General features: G+C 36.2%; 1 pseudogene; it reads right to left on the minus strand.

The window, feature by feature from the left end:
* Nucleotides 1–1,905: 1,905 nt before the first annotated feature.
* Nucleotides 1,906–18,661, minus strand: LOC109110607 (annotated as a pseudogene).
* Between the last annotated feature and the right edge of the window lie 419 nt (nucleotides 18,662–19,080).

Raw genomic sequence — 19,080 nt, forward strand, 5'->3', positions numbered from 1 at the left:
GAGCATGAAGTTACCAGGGTGCTTTTCTTTCTCTTTTGCATGAGCGGTTAAGTAAGCATTGGTATCCTGTAAGCCTGCTATCCAAGTTAATAATTGAGTTGGAAGCTTGGCAGTAACACATCAACCAATGTTCCATCAAAGAATACTGAAAGCTGGGGTTCATCCTCAAATTGTCACGTTTGATAAAGTTTGTTACCGAACAATCAAGAATGCTCAAGAAGAAGTGTTTATTTATTTAATTTTTTATTATTTTATAAATGATGAAGGCACATTTATTACCTTTTTAATAGTGCCTAATGAATGGATTTTTAACTTGACACACAAATTCTAAAACATTTTTTATTAGTAAATAAATAAAGTCATAAACCAAAATTGTTATTTTGAAATCACCTTTTAGTATAAGTTTAATTCTATTTGTAGGATTATAGATTCCTTTTTTGTAAAGTCACCTTTTCCATAGACAACAGGTTCAGTCTTTTACAAAAGGCTAAATTTGCAGATGGATAGTTCAGTTTAGTAGTGTCCATTCACTAGAATATTCATGTCAGTGTGACAAAGACATTTAAGTATTTTAGGTAATTTACTCCCATGCTTCTATCTTTGCAGACCCAAAGAGATTCTCTTGCAGTATTTCCTCAGTTCTTGCACTAGTCTTTCCTCCCTGTTGTTTGTAACAGGAGGCTCAGACCCTGCTAACCATCATAGCAGAGACCTGCAGCATACGTCAGCACTTTTGCTCACTGGCTTTTCCTGTGCAGCCTAACTGGCCAGTTTTGTGCAGTACACTTTGATTTTCATCAAAGTGTTCATCATTCATTATTTGAGGGCCAACCGTTTTAACGTTTCTTTGGGTGGCTCAATGACGCTTCTACTTCCTGAAGCTGTGTTCAAACCATTGCTTTGTCACCTTTTCAAGTCAAGTCACCTTTATTTATATAGCACTTTATACAATACAGATTGTTTCTGAGCAGCTTCACAGTAATAACCAGGAAATTAACAGAAATCAAAGACACAAACTTAATCAAATATAAGACAAATTCAAATTCTGCTGTAAAGCAGCTCTAACAAGTGTTACTATTCAGCTCAAGTTAGTTCAGTTTTTGTTAATTTCAGTTCATTAATTGTGTAAAAATGATATGCAGCAAATATTGTTATTCAGCTTGAGCAGTTCAGTGTTGATGCGATTCAGTTCAAAAGCAGTTGCAAAAATTCATCAAATTTAAAACAAAGATGATTAAGCAATAAAGTGGCTCTATAGTGTCAACATTCAGCTCAATTCAGTTAGTTTTGTTTTCACCTGATAGTGTCAGTCTTGTAAAATAAATATTACTGAATACAAAGTGTCTTTTAAACCTCTTTTGCATTTTTACAATAATAATAATAATAATAATAATAATAATAAAAACCCCTTGTTTACTTTATTTTAAAACCAGTTTTACAAATGAAGACGTCCCCAAAGGGAGTTTTTGGGAGATTTTGTCAGGTTTAGTTCTCTTTTGGGTACAAATTTGTCTTCAAAATATGGTTAAGTAGGTACACACATACATACACACACACACACACACTGACACACACACTACCATTCAAAATTTTGGTCAATAAGATTTTTCTTTTGGAAAGAAATTCAATTTTACTAATTAATTGTATTCAGCAAGTATGATCAAAAGTGACAGCAAAGACATTTATAATGTTACATAAGATTTTCATTTTAAATAAATTCTGATTATTTTCTACTCTACTCTGTTCATTGTAGAATCCTGAGAAAAATGCATTATGGTTTCCAAAAAAAAAAAAAAAAAAAAAAAATAACAGCACAATTGTTTTCAACATTGATAATGAGAAGTGTTTCTTGAGCACCACATCAGCATATTAGAATGATTTCCAAAGGATCATGTGACACTGATGACTGGAGTACAGCTTTGTACAGAAGGGTTACATGACATGATGACAGTTATAGGGTGGTGATGGCAAAAGAGCATCAGGAGTTTGACTTCGTTATCCTGCAAAGCCTGTGCGGTGAGTCTCCAATGCACTGGAGTAATTAATAGTTACTCAAACGTCACTGTCACACACCTAGATAAGCTTTCCCATACATGTATACACTGATTACACACACACAAACACAAAACATCACTCACACAGGTCATAGACACACACATACACACGTAAAACACACCCAGAAAAACCTGTCATGATTACGCCACACATACAATGTAAATCTGTATCCATTTTATGCTTAACTGACACTTGAATGAGGTCGAGTTACACAAAAAGCCCTTTATCCTGTCTTGGCACATAGAAAACAAAGCAAAACTATTTTTTTACTTTCCCAAATGTCATTTATTTTTCTCCAAAAGTCAAGATTGTTTAGAATAAAAATGTACAATCCCTATGAAAATATATGAAGAAATGAAAATATATGAAAAAATAAATACCAACTAATTAGAAGGCAAACAACACATGAACATCAAATACATTTTCTTGTAAATGTTTTTTAAAAACCTTTTATTTCACAAACGTAATTTATTGTGCATTGCCAGAATCATTTCACACATATTACACCTGATTAAAAGAATAGTTCACTCAAAAATGAAAATGTACTCACCTTCAGGACATTCAAGGTAGATAAGTTTGTTTTTTCATCAGAACATATTAAGAGAAATTCAGCATTGCATCAATTGCTCACCAATGGACTCTCAGCAGTGAATGTGTGAAGTCAGAATTGGTCCAAACAGTTGAAAAATCACAATAATCCACATAACACTTAAGTTGATTAATTATCATCTTGTGAAGTCAAAAGCTGCCTATTTGTAAGAAACAAATCCATCATTAAAGCTTTTGAACTTTAAACTGTTGCTTCCAAAATCCAAGTTCATAAGCCATAATAATATTTCCTCCAGTAAAAAAGGCTTTCCCCTGTTGTCCTCTTGCATCAAAATCTTACAGTACATATCAGTTTTGGACTGTTTATTATTATTATTTTTTTTTCTTCTGTGCATATTTCTCTCCTGATTCAGAAGAGACAATCTTTCCACTGGAGAAAGCAATATTATAAGTAGAGGACACAACTGAAGTTAAAAACTGCAGAGGATCCATCGGTGAACAAGTGACGCAATGCTAAATTTCTCAATACGTTCTTCTGTGAAGAAACAAATCCATTTACATCTTGATTTTCATTTTTGGGTCAACTATTCCTTTAAAAAAACAGTTAAACCTCTCAATACCACTCAAGTATTTAAGTATGTCTCTGCATTATACAGTACAGCATATAATCATAAGGTTTGAAGGTTTGCAAAGTGCAGCTGAGAGAAGGTGTTCGAGGGAGTGGTGGATCATGGGAGGTGTAGTCAGTAACGCTGTTGAGTTCGGGTGCGATTATCAGCAGAGGCTCGCCGCCTACGCACGGTGACACCTACAGTCTCACCGGTCTGGTTCTTCAAGGATGAGAAGACAGAAAGATGGGACAGGGCTGTGAGCAGGTCACATTAGTGCAGGGGAACAGATCGCTTCCTCTGAATACACAGGCAATACTCACAAATGCAGGACCCAAAGCAAAGATACCCTTTACTGCTGGGTTGCCACCAGCTGCATCTTGCACATCTGTTAAATCAAGTGGAAGTGATCAGGAACAGCTGTTGATATTTTGAAAACATTAAAACAAGAAACGCATACATAGGGCCAAATTAAAAGCTACTGCCCTCACCTCAAATCTGTGATGAACGTAAGTTTTGACTGTGTGGATTAAATGTACATGATTTTAAAATGACACTGACATTGCAGGCGTTGATTAAGTCTCTTGAGTGACTGCAGGATCTTCTAATTACAAAGCGCTGACACCGAGCGACTGTATTCTCTGGCTCAATGGAGCAATCGGACCGTTGCAGAACTTATGCGTCTGTGCACTGTCCACTACTTCATGGGCACCGTCTGACCCCTCTGGGCCTGTAACGGTGGAAAAAAACAATGTTAAAGCTTAAAGTTTTAAAGTCAACTCTAGGGTTGACTAAAGTCAATTTGGCTTCTAATCTTTTGGTTAAAAAACACATACTGCCATTCAAAATCTGTTTTATACATATATCAAAAGTGACAGACATTTATAATGTTACAAAAGATTTCTATTTCAAGTAAATGCTGTTCTTCTGAAATTTCTATTAGTTAAAGAATCAAAGAGAGTTTCCACCGTAATAATTTAGCTTTGAAATGACGGTAAGTAAATAATAACAATATTTTAATTTTGGTTGAGCAGTTTTTTAAAACATGCTGCACCTTAAATAATTAATGTATGTTTAAACATAAGAATAAACATTTACATTTTAAAAATGTTTTGCTCCTGTCCTGCTGGAAATCTGTAGAGGTGGCCCATTTATCTACTTAATAAGAAATTAGATATTCATTTACATGATAAATTACCTTCACAGTCATCTGCATGACTATTTTTATTTGGGAGTTGAGGTTTTGGCACAGTGACCTGTTAAACCAAAAGTGAACAGTTAATGAGCACTAAATTCAAAATTGTCAAAAATCCAAAAGCAACATGATATAAACACAAAAGTTTGCAAGTATATTGTCAACATTACTTTTAGCCTTTAAACTATACATCAGATAAAAGGATAGCAAACTTCCAAGGGGCTGCTTTAATTAAGCTTATTTTATATTTATTTATATATTTTTTTATTAAAATGATATAAATATCCTTGTCAGTTGAAAGACACCAACTGAAATGGTTTCTTTTTCCACAGCACTGAACTAAATGCTATAAATACACCAATGCAAACCGAACCAGCTGTAAGTCGACTCCAGTAATAGCTTAGTTTTCTTTGCTTTCTAGGATAGTATAGAATATGAGCATGTTTACCTGATAAGGAAAATTGGGCTTTCTCGATGTTGTTTCTGCAGGTTGGTTCCTGCTGTTTTCCAATGAAACTCGGTTCTTCACCATAGCTTGTCTCCTTATTGGATTTCTCACTGATTTACAAAAGAAACTCAGATTAATAAAATACATTAATATCTAAGCAGCAAACCACTTCACTTCACCAACTTACTTGATGCATGGGGTCATATGTAGGCTCAGTGGCTTTAATTTCTAAACAACTCTAGTGGAGCAACTGACATGTCTTTATTAAATTTTGTATCACTTATATAGTGTCAGCAGTGGCAAATATCCTGGCTTTTGGTCTTTTAGGAGATAAATTTACTATAAGGGCCCTTTTGACATCATTAATTACATAAAAACATAGACTCTTACCGTTAGAGGAAGACAAGAAAAAGCCACCCATTTGTGAGGCTCCATTGACACCACTGTTCAGACTATCACCATTGATGGTGACATGGGACAGACTGGCACAGACTTGAGGCGAAGAAGACAACGGGCCATTGTGAGCAAGAAAACTTTGAGGGTCACCTAAGTCAATTCAGAGAGAAAAACACAAAAACACGAAAGAAGAAGACAGTTTAATTAAAAGGTCCCAAATTATGAAAGTCACTTCTGTTCTTGAGGTCTCTGTACTCAGAATGTAGAGGTTTCCTGATGTTATAAAAAAGACTTGACCACAACAGTCCATCATTTAATGGATCCATTTCAACAGAGCAGTAATCCCAAGTGGTGCAGTGCTGTGCAGAGGGCCAAAGAAAACAGACTCTATTGATCCAACACTAAAAAAAAACCTTATCCAAAGACTCTAGAAAAATATCCCCCAAGAATCTCAAACAAAGCTGCTGAACTTGCCGACACACAAAGGGAGCTCAGTTCTTTCAATCGCCTCTCATTTGACTATATGGCAAGGTGCAGTGAAAGTTCATGGGAAGCTGATGATTACATGTTGGTTTTGTAATATGTGACCGGAATGTTCCTTGTCAGCTGAAAGACACCTACTGAAAATGTTTCTTTTTTCCACAGCAGGTTAACAATCATTCCCAAAATTTGGAAGATGTAAAGCAGATTGGAAAAGTACAGAAATAGGGAAGTAATACACTTTTGTAAATATTATAAATATTGGCTGAAACTTGTTAAGGCATCTTCTAACCAAGCATGGTGTGACAAGTAATTTGTCAGAGCACACTGAAAGAGAAAATGCTGTGCAATGTGACACGAATACAGTCAATCACAACATATTTAATGTTTAATTGTGTAAGCCTACTAAAGCCTCTACGCCAGGGGCATCGAACTCAATTCCTGGAGGGCCGGAACCCTGCAGAGTTTTTTCCCAACCCTGCTCCAACACACATACCATGTAGTTTTCAAATAAGCCTGAAGGACTTGATTGATCAGGTGGATTAATTAGGTTGAATCTAAACTTGCAGGGTCCGGCCCTCCAGGAATTTAGTTTGACACCCCTGCTCTTACACCATTAACTTGATCAACACAAAACTTTTGTATACAATCTATCTATGCATACTTAATATTGTTGTGTTGAATGTGTGTATGCAGTATGATGTACGCATGTGAAGTACATTTTACATATGAATTAAAATTAATATATATTTTTATATATGCTTTATTATAATTTCATCCATTTTCCAATTCCTAAAATATACTGTGTTATAAAAATACAATATGATATAAATCAGGCTTTTATTGTAATTTATTGATTGCAAAAAAATGTCATAAAAAATATTTACCCTCAGAATATTTCATATGGCATGCCTTCATGTTATAAATGTTATACACCAAAGTGTAGTGGGATTTTAAACTCACTCAGCTGAAATTAATTTAAAAATGTGTTAGGTCAGAAATACTGAGTTTGGGATTTTCTTTACCGTCTTTGCTGGCGAGAGCATTTCGGACACCATGCCACAGCAGTGTGATCTCCTCATCTGTTGGAGTCCGGTCCAAACATTAGGGTTGGAGTCCGGTCCAAACATATCCCGTTCTCTCCACACCTGTGCCTGGCACTGTCTGCAAGGGCATCTGGAGGGGTGAGGGAACAGATGCCTGTCTCATAGGTGTAGGCACAGCAGGGTGGCACTGGAGCACAGACAGCATCTGTTCTGAGGGTAGGCCGATGAACTATTGTCTCTCTCTTTGGAGTGTCTTTGTAAAGGGCCAAATCCTGCTGATCTGGTCTGCTCAGTACACCATCGGCATTGCAGGATGCCTTTGAGATGTATATGGGACATTCAGCTAAGTTACACTCCACAACCTAAGGTTTTGGAGGGGGTCGAGGCACCAAAGTCTTCCCCTGGGTCTTGGCCACATGTTGCGCTTCTCTGGCAGATTGTGGTCTGATGATAGTGCCCTTCCTGGCCCGGGAGGTAATGGGACACGAGCCGACTCTGGTTGAGCGCGCTCTCTGGGGAGTCCGTGGGCCCCCAACGCAGAGGGCTCTTCTTTGAGAGGTGGGCTCCTTGATATGCTCCTGTGTATGGCTTTCTTGGGGCCCTACATCTGCCCAGGCCTGTCTAGTGGATTGGGGCCCAGCAGGGACAGCAGAGGTCTTATTGGAGATGTTCTTTGATACCCCTGTGAGTAAATTCACATTGTCTGAGTGATCTGCCGAGAGCTGTTTATGGGTTTGTTGAGGCAGGTTAGCACACCTGCTGGGGTCTCTAAACACTTGGTCCCACCCCCTCAACTCCATCTACCTCATCAAACCAGTGAAGTTTCTTCTTAATGGTCCTATTCTGCAATGGCTTATTGAGATTTGCCCTGGCCAGCCCTACACTGTCCCGGATTAATATGGCCACTTCTTTGGTAAAAAGCAAATGGCCAGGAGTATAAGTGAAATTGACATTTCCTGATTTGGATTTTAAACGGTTTTTAAGAATCCCTTTCAGGAATCGGACATTGTTCTTAGGGGCAGAATAGGTTATAGGGTCTGCAGATGTTCTATTTGGTTCCTCCATACTTTTAGAAGACTCCAGCACACCAGCTTTTGCCAATTTGGTGACATCCGTTTCATTTTTAGGTTCTGAAGAATTTATGCTTTTACTCTCCTCCATGCTCAGTGGTTTGGATTCTATCTTGAGCCCTGTGGCAACAAATACATCTGGTTTGTGTTTATGTGACTGTGAAGAGCTCAGTTCTTCTATTGGTTGTATGTTTGGGGAACTCGTGTCAGTCTGAAACGTTATGCTTAGATGGGCAGAGGAGCTCGAAAAGGCTTTAAAGGAGCTGTTGCTGTGTTTGCATCTGCTGACTGTAAGTGCTGTCTGTGCTTCTGATAAATGTTTAGCATATTTCTCCTCCAGGGTTCTTGTCTGCTGTTTGGATTCTGACTTGAAGTTTTTAGTCAAACTTCCAGAGAATTCCAGAGGTGTGGTATTTGGAAAGGCTTGTGATCTGCAGTGGGCAACCACAGGTCCTTTGTCTTTTAAAATGTTCCCTTGAGCGTTCCTGTCATTATCATGAGTAATATATTCTGAATTAGCTGCTAAGTCCTGCTGAGTCAGCTCTTTTTGGCAGCCATGAGTAGAGTGGGTGTTGAAGGTCTGCAACTGGTCTTTTGAGTTATCAAATCTTTCTTGCGTGTAATTCCGGAGACTCATGTTGACTCATGATACTTTGATGAGGGTGAGTTGATACTGAGTTTGTTTTCCATTTTTTACGAACTCCTCCAGGAAACTCTTTGCTATGAAACAGGAAGGGTGAGATGGTGAACATGCGTTGTTGGACTGTCTGAATGGTGATGTAGAGCTTTTGGGGTCTTGGAGCTTAGGGGGATTCACAGAGAGGAAGAAAGACTGGGCACAGGTGGTGCTCTGGTGGGAGCAACAAACTGGTGTAGTGTCATGGGTCTTCTGAGTGTCTCCATTCTCTAAGCTGTCCAGACTAGACAGACTCTCTGTCTCGCTATGTGGGGTATCAAGAGACTCCTGAAAATCAATATTAAAAAAACATTACAGCACTGATGCACTGATACTGGCAGACTGGGTGCTTTTTGGAGATCATGTTGCATGCATGCAGCAGAGGGATGGAAAATAAAACATAGGAAGTTTATCTTTATGTAAGGGAAATAATATCAGTTTCTGCTACAATTTTTTACAATGAATAATAGCATTTTTTTTAAATCAAATAATATAGTCAAAACTGAAACAATATTAATATTTAAAATAATTGTTTTCAATTTTAAGTTTGACTTATTCCTGTGACGGCAAAGCTCAATTTTCAGTAGCCATTTCTTCAGTCTTAAATGTCACATGACCCTTCAGAAATCCTTCTAATGTACTGATTTGGTGCTTGAGACATTTCTTATTAATATCAGTGCTGAAAACAGTTATGCTGCTTAATATTTTTGTGGAAACTGTGATACAGAACAGAAAGTAAAAAAAAAAAACCCAAAAAAAAAAAAAAAAAAAAAAAAACTTTTATTTGAAATAGAAATCTTATGTCACATTTTAAATGTCTTTCATTTATTTAATTTTGATTAATTTATTTAAAAGATTTTACTTACCTCAAACTTTTGAATGGTATTGTAAACATTTCAATAAAGAAAATGATCTACATTTATGCTAGATGATTGAAGTCTTTAGAATCTGTATAGAAAAGCATTAGCTTCAAGTATTAAAATCTTCTTACCCAAAAAATAAAACAAGTTAAATGATAATATATCAAAGCATACTAATCTTCCAGCGGGGAAACATAGGGCAGGTAGAGCATGATGGTCACAGACATTCCTATGAAGGGCATTCTATAAGTCTGACTACATTTGAGCACTGAATGGAACACTTTTCTAAGAATACCTAAGACTAAAACCTATCCTATAAATAGGGTTATTACCTTCTGTGTCCTGCTCTATTCACAGTTCACTGTATTATAGTAGGGAAAATATTTTTGATCCCCTGCTGATATTGTAAGTTTGCCAACTTACAAAGAAATGAAGGGTTTGTAATTTTTATGGTAGGTTTATTTTAACGTATAGAGACAGAATACCAACCAAAAAATCCAGAAAAAACACATTATATAAAGGTTAGATTTGATTTGCGTTTCAGTGAGTGATATAAGTATTTAATCCCCAAGCAAAACATGACTTAGTACTCGGTGCAGAAACCCTTTTTGCCAAGCACAAAGGTAAGACTTTTTTTGTAGTTGGTCTCCAGGTTTGCACACATCCCAGGAGGGATTTTGATCCACTCCACTTACAGATCCTCTCTAAAGCCTTAAGGTTTCTTGGCTGTCTATTGGCAACTTGAGGTTTCAGCTCCCTCCACAGATTTACTATAGGATTGAGATCTAGAGACTGGCTAGGCCACTCCATGACCCATTGTCATGCTGGACTTGAGCCACTCCTCTGTTGCCTTGGTGGTATGTTTCGGGTCATTGTCATGCTGGAAGACTCATCCATGACCCATCTTCAGTTTTCTGGCTGAGGGAAGGAGGTTCTCGTCCAAGATTTTACAATACATGGCCCCGTTCATTTGCCCCTCAATTCGATGAAATAGTCCTGTACCCTTAGCAGAAAAACAGCCCCAAAGCATAATGTTTCCACCTCTGTGCTTGACAGTAGGGATGGTGTTCTTGGGGTCATAGTCAGCATTTCTCTCCCTCCAAACACGGCGAGCAAACTTAATGCCAAAGAGCTCAATTTTGGTCTCATCTGACCACAGCACTTTCTCCCAAGCCTTCTCTAAATCATTTTGATGTTCTTTGGCATACTTTACACGTGCCTGTACATGTGCCTTCTTGAGCAGGGGGACCTGGCGGGCGCTGCAGGATTTCAGTCCATTGCGGCGTAGTGTGTTACCAATGTTTTGCTTGGTGACTGTGGTCCCAACTGCCTTAAGTGATCATTAACAAGCTCCTCCCGTGTAGTTCTGGGCTGATCCCTCACCTTTCTCATGATCATCCTTACCTCATGAGGCAAGATCTAACACGGAGCTCCAGACCATTGCAGATTGATGGTTATTTTGTATTTCTTCCATTTCTGAATAATCGCACTAACAGTTGTCTCCTTCTCACCAAGCTTCTTGCTGATGGTCTTGTAGCCCATTCAAGCCTTGTGCAGATCTACAATCTTGTCTCTGACATCCTTTGACAGCTCTAAGGTCTTGCCCATGGTGGTGGGAGAGGTTGGAATGGAAGATTCAGATTGTGTGGACAGTTGTCTTATACACCTAACGAGCTGACATTAGGAGTAACTTCTTTAAGTGACAGGAATAATCTGTTTATCCACATGGGCACATAAACAATCTGTGGGAGCCAGAATTCTTGCTGGTTGGTATGGGATCAAATACTTATTTCACTCACTGAAATGCAAATCAATTTCTAACCTTTTTCTGGATTTTTTGGTTGATATTCTGTCTCTGTCCATTACAATAAACCTACCATAGAAATAACAGACCCTTTATTTCTTTGTAAGTGGGCAAACTTACAAAATCAGCAGGGGATCAACAAATATTTTCCCCACTGTAAATTATGTGCTGGCTACAAGCCAGTGCAGGTAACATTCCAGCTGGTGTGTGTAAGAGGACATAACTAAGTGTGCAAGAGTGTAAGAATGTTTGCTTGAGGTATAGAGAAAGGGGTATGTGTATCTGTGGTTTTAATATGTGTTTGAGTGATTAAAGGATCATCTTCAGAATAAAAATTTCCTGATAATTTACTCACCTCCATGTCATCCAAGATGTTCATGTCTTTTTGTCCTCAGTCGCAAAGAAATTAATGTTTATGAGGAATACATTCCAGGATTCTTCTTCATATAATTGACTTCAATGGTGGCCAATGGGTTAAAGGTCCAAATTGCAGTTTTAATGCAGCTTATCTAGCGAAACGACAGGTCATTTTCTAAAAAATAAAATAAAAATTTAATATACTTTTTAACCACAAATGCATGTCTTGAATAAATTAAATAAAAATATTTTGGATACTTGTAGAAAATGTACTTACAGTCCTTTTGTAAAGAATTAGTAGATGTAATATCTAAAACTATTGGTGAAGAAATCGCCGGTTGCCCTAAAATCTATATTCTTGGTCTTCTTCCACCGGCCTTATCTTTGAAAACATATGAACAGAAGTTAGTAAACCTGTGTCTACTACATGCAAAACGCATGATTGCCATTCACTTGAAAAGTTTTCATGGTCCATCTCTGTCACTCTGGATTAAAGAATTGTCCTCTTGTATAGCAATGGAAAGAATAAATTACTCAATCAAACAAAAAATGCACATTCTTTACAAGATCTGGGACTCCTTCCTACGTTTTTAGATCAGAATGGACTGACTGTGTTTATGACTCATTTTAACATTTTTTTTTTTGTTTTTCATTGGTAATTACATATGCTGAACTGTCATTTTCTTAATGTGTTTTACAATAATGCCCCCGTTTTTTGTGTGTGTATGTGCAAATGTTTCTTACGGCTCTTATGTCGGGGGTAGGGTGGGTGTTCTTTGGTTACTGTAACAATATATATGTAATTCCTTTTTTTAATGTTTGGAAACAATAAAAAGTATCTAAACAACAAATGCATGTCCTGCACTAACTCCGCGAAGCACATCTGCAAATTCACACATTACATAATCACGTTGGAAAGGTGACCCTCCCTCGTTTGTGTACTCTGGTTCAAAAAGGTAGCGTGAAAAACTCCATCTCATTTTCTCCTCCAACTTCAAAATCGTTGTTTTACCTTTTTTGTAAAGGGCATTTGACTTTCTATGCAAGTTCGCTTTGTAAACACTGGGTTGGTACTACTGCCTATTTCATGCGTGACCTTTCCAATGTGATTACGTAATGTGTGAAGTCAAGCTAGTGCAAGATGAGCAGATAAGACTCTTATTCCTTGTCTTTGAAGCTGCACTGAAACTGCAGTTTGGGCCTTCAGCTCGTTGGCCACCACTGAAGCCCATTATATGGAGAAAAATCCTGGAATGTTTTCCTCAAAAACCTTAATTTCTTTGCAACTTAAGAAAGAAAGACATGAACATCTTGGATGACATGGGAGTGAGTAAATGATCAGGAAATTTTTATTCAGGAAGTGAACTAATCCTTTAAAGCTTCAGGATGAGCTAATCTCTTTAAAACACCTCAGTTTGTTCAGAAGATGCTGCAGCATGCAGTGGCAGGAGGAGCCCTGGGCTAAAATTACAATGTCGCTCTGTTTCTCCAATAGTTAGAATTAGATCTTAAAACCTTCACACGCTCCTTAAGCAAATTTGCCAACAGGCCTTTCAACATACACAATCATGGCCCTAGTGAATCACTGTGAACTATCACTTGTACAAGGAAGTTGATCATCATTACAATCTTGTAACTGTAAACAAACAAAAGCCTCAACTCGGAATTATACAAACCTTCAGATGATGGACTGAACTCATCAGCAACATTTTATAATAAACATTTCTTTAAATGAATACCATCAGCTATGGTTTAACTATGTATATAAGTATGTATATTAACCTGTGGATCGGACTGCTCTTTTTTTCTGGGTCTCCTGTTGCTCACTAAGGAAGTGCAGCTGGTTGTTCTTGAAGTTACTCAGGCTCTTCTCCTGCAGGAGTTTGGCGTAGGCCTCAGCTGCAGATAAAGCACGTAGGTGATGGGGGCCCCCTGAAGGCTTTGGGGTGGGAGTGCAGCTCCTGAAATAAACAGGTGACTCAACGCTTGCATCTGGTTCCCATAATATTTAAAATTGTATAGAACTAAATGATTTTTTTTAAGTGCTGCCAAAAGTATAAATATTTTAAATAACAATACAAAGTGTTTTAATTTTAAATTTAATTTTAAATGTTTTATTTTTTTAAAAATTGTAGTTAAATTTTCATTATTGTAGTACCATTATTGATAAGATTAATTATAAGATGAGCAAACATTATTAAATTATTATATAATGCTTAACATATTAAATGGCATTAAAATGTCACAAAGCATTGATTCATACACACACACACACACACAAAAAAACACACACACACACACACACACACACACACACACACACAGTTTCAGTGTTTAACATTTCATTTTTTTTTCTCCACAATTTACAATTTCATTAATTAAAGTTCTAAAAAGTGTTACAAAACTGTTATGTATCTTCAACCAATAATATATTGCCATGGCAGTAATGTCATACTGTACCTGCTAATGGTGGAGGCACTGGCCAAAAATGGCGATTGTTGGATATATAAGTGAGGACTGCCCTGAATATGATGAGGTGCTTCATCAAGATTGAGTGTTCTTCTCTTAAAGGCTGCAGAAGGACACAAATGACTTTATTTAAATGGAGGATGAGATGTTTACATCACTTACTGACCTAATAATAACTGCATACAGACAGTTCAAGAGATAAAGAGTGCATGTTTACACATGGATTAGACTGTTTCGTTGAACTTACCTGGTCTTTTTCTCTGGGAACGAGGGAGATGAGCTCTTTGGAAGTTCTCAGTGGCACCCTGCACCCTGGACCCTGTAGAATATTCTCCCTCAGTCTCTGCTCTTGAACATCCCACTGTTTCCTTCTCTCTTCTAGAGCCCTAGAGAGACAGTCAGAAAAAATATATGCTGTTTTTGTGACCTTTGACAGTTAGACATTGGTTTGCACACACACCGTGTCCTCTTAAAGATATAATTAATTATTTTTCAGATGGATGGATGAGAACTTTGGCAAATGTGCATATCAAATACACCACTTGACTTAAAATGGAAATGAGACTTTAATCTAATTTGAATATCAGCTCATTGCACAAGCTGTCGTTATCTCAGACATTTACTTTCCAGGGTCAACAGAAACCTAACCCTTATGTAACAGATGCATTTCAGCTAAATTCATTTGTTAATGGCACAGAAACTAATGCATGCCTATGCTGCGGACCCACTGAGCTGTCAGTCAGAATCATTTAGCAGCTGAGCAACCTGAATTAACTTTGTCATAAAAAATATTAAATAAATATTTAAAAAGTAATTTTAAGAGACTTTGAGACCTTGACACAGTTACAGGTCCCACCTATAATGTAAAATAAAATAAAAAAAAATATAAAAAAATATAAAAAATATTTAATAAAAAATTAATGCTTAATAAGGTTTTGAGTACTTAATTTCACTTTTAATAAAGCTTTCATCATTATGATATAAGGACAGTTGTTAGCACCCTGATATTTTTAACTTTAAAATATTTTTATTGATTTTAATACATAAATTAAAAGCATACTCGTCATAGAAGTGATCACTGAATATATGAACTGCATTTTTTTTTTAATTTAATTCTGAATAAAGACAAAAATGAGTGTCCTGTCACTGACACTTATGTTCATACTCATGAAATTCTGTAATATACTCGATATGTTTCAGGAATTATTTAATCACCACAAAAATAGATCTGTGTCTGAACTCAGTGAGAAAGGGGGATGCACTTCCTCACCATCACTTCCTTCTATAACATAATGTTCCTTTGCTCTTGCTGATTAGAGCTTCTATTTCAAGCTTGTAAATCCTGGCTGACAAATAAAGGATTGTATAGCAGTATCTGAGCCCTGTATGGTAGCTTCACTTTCAATGTACAAAGGCTCTGACCAGGTAAAAAACCAAAAGACAGTTCTTAGCATATCTGACACTCACTGTCAACACTAAATTCAGCAGCTGTGCATTGCTTCTGATCTCTGGGACACTCACCCGGCAGTCTTTTAGTGTAGTTGCCTCCTTGGTGAATACACTGACGCTATTTCTTTTTTGTTATTGCCACCTCATCTAATAACAAGTCCTCAGAGACCAAAAGGCTAGGGCTGTGTAGTTTAATATCTATGCTGCAATGCATTAAATATTTTAGGAAGCAGATGTTGACATACTTATAAATAGGGCTGGACGATATGGCCAAAATTTATATCACGATATATTTCTTAATTTTGGTCGATACGATATAATTCCGATATCGATATGAACACTATAAAAAGCCTCATAAAAAACTGCCAAGAACGCCCACAACAGATGTCACTGTATATAAATTTATGAAAAAATGAATTTGCCAAGTCTGACACCTCATTTAAAACCATTTAATATTTTTTGAAAAAAAAAAAAAAAAAAACATTATTTTTTGTATTTAGCCTTCATACAAACAATAAATGTGAAATCACTGTCAAAAAATCATTTCAGTCTCACCTAATTAAAATTAATTAATATCTTTAACTTCAAACTGTAGGCTAATATATACTACCAGTCAAAAGCTTTTGAACAGTAAGATTTTTAATGTTTTTAAAGAATTCTCTTCTGCTCACCAAGCCTGCATTTATTTGATCCAAAATACAGCAAGAAAAGTAACATTTTGAAATATTTTTACTATTTAAAATAACTGTTTTATATTTGGAAATATTTTAAAATATAATTTATTCCTGTGATTTCAAAGCTATATTTTTAGCATCATTACTCTGATTACATGATCCTTCAGAAATCATTCTTATATTCTGATTTGCTGCTCAAAAATAATTTGTTGAAATCAGCTGAGTAGGTTTCTTGATGAATAGAAAGTTTAGAAGAACATTTATTTGAAATAGAAATATTTTTAACATTATAAATGTCTTTATCATCACTTTTGATCAATTTAAAGCATCTCTGCTAAATAAAAATTTCTATAATTTCTTTCCAAAAGAAAGAAAGAAATGATGCTGACTCAAAGCTTTTGAATGGAATAGTGTAATCAAATCAAATGTAATCAACATGTAATGTTACAAAAGCTTTATGTTTCAGATAAATGCTGATCTTTGGATCTTTCTATTCATCAAAGAATCCTGAAAAAAAGTACTCAACTCTCTTAAATATTGATAATCAGCAAATCAGCATAATAGAATGATTTCTGAAGATCATGTCAAGACTGGAGAAATGATGCTGAAAATTCAGCTTTGATCACAGGAATAAACTACATTTTAAAATGAAACAGTTATTTTAAACAGTAAAAATATTTCAAAATTTAACTATTTTTGCAGTACTTTGGATATAGATTGAAACAAATGAGTTGCTGCAGGAAAAAAAAAAAAAAGCATGTTGCTGGAGCCGGGCTTAAATGCAAACTGATTGTCTGCCAGCAGGAGGCGCTGTGAGAGTGGTAGACCCAGTGGTTTCTCCAGTAACGGCTATAATCAAAGGAGCTGCGCTTATGAACGCTTCTTTATCAGATAAAATGAAAATGCCTTCGAAACTTTTCTGAAAAACACCCGCGACGTGTGTTTTGATTTTGAAACGTGCAGTGCTCATATTTATTCAACGAAGTCAAACACCACAAATAAATCAATGTATGGGAAACACTGATATATCGAAATATCGGAAATGTGTTTAAAAACCATATCACCGTTATTGAAAAAAAAATATATCGCGATACATATTGATATTGAATTATTGTCCAGCCCTACTTATAAATGTATAATTTGGATGGACACCACAAAAAACAGATTTTTTTTCTATAAACATTAAACTATCTATTCAATTTGTGTTTTAATTGTTGTTTCGTGAAGAATTTACATATTTCCCTAAAATGCACAAAATGGATTTTATTATGAATATTATGGCCTATTATTGACTTAATGATAAGTGACACAAATTCAACAGGAAGTAAATAAGACGTTTTCATGATTTTAATTTAAGAATAGAGAGAGATTACATATTTGTACATCTAAAAATTAATTTGGACTGGACATTTGAAATGAAACAGTGAAACCAAAAAGTTGATTGAAAGTGGTTAAAAAACCTAAATAAGTAAACTAAAAAATAAATAAAAATGTATAAACATCTAAATACCTGACTCTCATACAATAAATGCGATAGCATCTGGATGCTGAAAAACATTCATGCAAACTAAAAAAATAATCACTTTATGAATATAAAATCTGATTTACTTTTGACACACTTACTTTCGTCTGCGATTTGTTTCCAAGGAAAGCTTGCGAGCCTGAGTTCGACAGTAACTCTGTTCTTGTACCACCGCTTCTCTTTCATCTTCATTCTCTTCATGCACACCTGATCTAATGTTCCTAATGTGATACAACGTCAAGGAACTACAAGGCTACAGACAGCGCACAACACTTACTACCTATGACTTTAACTTACTGTAGCTTGATACGAAATGAATCTAGATCAAAACTGAGTGAATGCTATCTTGACATTGTTTTAAATTAAGGCAGGCACAGGTAAGAGTTTATCGTCATTCGCTACAACTGAAACAGTTACGCCATTTCGGTAACCATCGACGCGCTTCCTTGACAACAGACGCAAACTCGCGGTGGAGGCGTGGTCACGTCTATCAGAAGAAGCACCTGACGTTCATCAGTCTCAAACAAGGCCACCTGCTAGATTTAAATACGCAACAGGTTTTGCTACATTTGTTGCATGCAAAGACTACATGAATGGATGGAAGTCCTATATACTAATTTCCATGGAAAGAACTCTTTTAAACAGTATTTTTCAATGAAACGGTTAAATAGCCTAATATTTGCGTCTTTATGCAATTACGTAATGCCGTGGTCCTTAGTATTATTTTAATGTTTATTATAGTTTGTCCTTTTGTATTAATACAGTGTTCATTGCATTTTCTAGTGTCCTAGTTCAGTTTTCTATAGCCATTCGTAGGTGATAAATTGAATTAACATAAATAATGCCAATATTCATGTAGCATGCACTTGGCCGAAATGTTTTTCACGTTTTAATAGAACATTGTGCAAGTTAAATCATTACACAATCAAATCATAAATTTCCAGTAGGCCCACATTTTATTTGTAGCGTAACTGTTATTCAAATAACTTACTTTTCGCTCCATTTTAGTCAAATCTACGTCAGTTTACTCCAAATGCTCATAAGCAATCCTATATCTTCGAAAGAGTCAGTGAGTTGTTATTGACTGGAGAACCGCTCTTGATGATTCAATTCGATTGATACACAAGTGAACAGGTGCAACTGATTCATTGAAAAGATCCCATTCAAAAGAATTAGCCTCATCGTTCATCAATGGAACGTCACTACTTTCAGTAGTCTTTCTTAGGTTCTCCATCCAACTACCCGCAGAATCAGTTCAAACTCGTTTTTCTTTACTTGAAGATTTTTCACACATTAAGTGAAGCTGTGAATTGTGGGGCCTCCTAGGATTGATCCTGTCTGTCACTGCTGCTTCAGAGTGTGAAGTGAAGCGAAACTGCTGGGTTATAGATGTTAGGCTGCGATTGTGAGTAGCTGACAAGG

This window comes from Cyprinus carpio, chromosome A18 (genome assembly GCF_018340385.1).
Source record: "Cyprinus carpio isolate SPL01 chromosome A18, ASM1834038v1, whole genome shotgun sequence".
Taxonomy (NCBI): domain Eukaryota; kingdom Metazoa; phylum Chordata; class Actinopteri; order Cypriniformes; family Cyprinidae; genus Cyprinus; species Cyprinus carpio.